Raw genomic sequence first — 1,247 nt, forward strand, 5'->3', positions numbered from 1 at the left:
TCTATTGTGACTTGGTTCTAAGGAGAGCTTGTCTCGAAAAACAAATCCTCTGATTGGCCCATCGACTGTGTTCCGATGTCCAACAACGACATACGACGCATTGTAGAACCGGCCTACACGTTCCTCGGATCGAGATCTCGGACCGTGCAGCATCGTGGACACAAGGGGTGTATATCAGTTGGACACAGTCCAATCACAAGTCGCTGTTCCAAGGGACCCTACAAATGTCTCTAATCACACGGTGCTGTGATTGGCTGTGTCCAAATGCACCGTGTCCAAGTGCACCGCTCCCGACACAAGCCCTAAAGCCTGTCGCATATAAAATAATATAACTACATGTACACTCGTGGTCTAAAAGTTTGTGCACCGATTTTTTGTGGATTTCAGAACGCGTCCCAACTTCAGGAGAGAGACAACCACTGCTTGACACTCCAGCGCCGCCATTTATTACGTCCCTTTAAGGGACGTCTACATTGGAAGTAAGCAGTAAGAAATAGGAAGTAAGAATAAGAAATTGATCAATCATAGTTGATTATTTTTCTCAAATTCGATTGTGGTTGGTCAATTTCTTACTCTTACTTCCTACTTCTTGCTATTTACTTCCAATGTAGACGTTCCTTTAGAGTCGGGTGCCGGGATTGGAAGTCCAAAGATAGTCCTCACCTCCAAATCTCATTTCTCTAATTCACTAATTCTAAACCTTAGTTTCCTCTAATTCTTGAGCAATTAACTTTAGGTTATCTTTAACATTCTTAAACAATTACGAGCATTTTATTCTAATGCATAATTCTTTAGTTTGTTAAACAGTTCATTTTAGTTATTTCGTCACTTCCATTACTCTAGCCATACTTAAGATATCTTTGTGAGCATATTATATATCAAGAATTATACAATACACATTATATATATATATATATATATATATATATATATATATATATATATATATATTAAGGGTCATCGAAAAGTATCGGACCTTCCTAATATCTTCAGTTAGAATACATTTTGAAGAAAATATCCAATAGTAAAGTTGTATGGTTTCAAGCGGGGAGTAAGATGATGACCTTGACTTTGACCTTGACCATGTCCTTCAAGGTCATTTTAAGGTCAACCTTATTTTTTTAAATGGAACTCCCTACATTTTATTGCACATTCTTATAGCTTATCTCGAGAGCTTTCCAAAACGCTAGAATAAAACATTTTTTCATTAAGTACTTTTTGAGTTATAAAGGTTTGAAGTTAACAAT

The sequence above is a fragment of the Odontomachus brunneus genome, unplaced genomic scaffold, assembly GCF_010583005.1.
Source record: "Odontomachus brunneus isolate Ranch 3 - 2012 unplaced genomic scaffold, Obru_v1 Obru_scaffold_189, whole genome shotgun sequence".
NCBI classification, from domain to species: Eukaryota; Metazoa; Arthropoda; class Insecta; order Hymenoptera; family Formicidae; genus Odontomachus; species Odontomachus brunneus.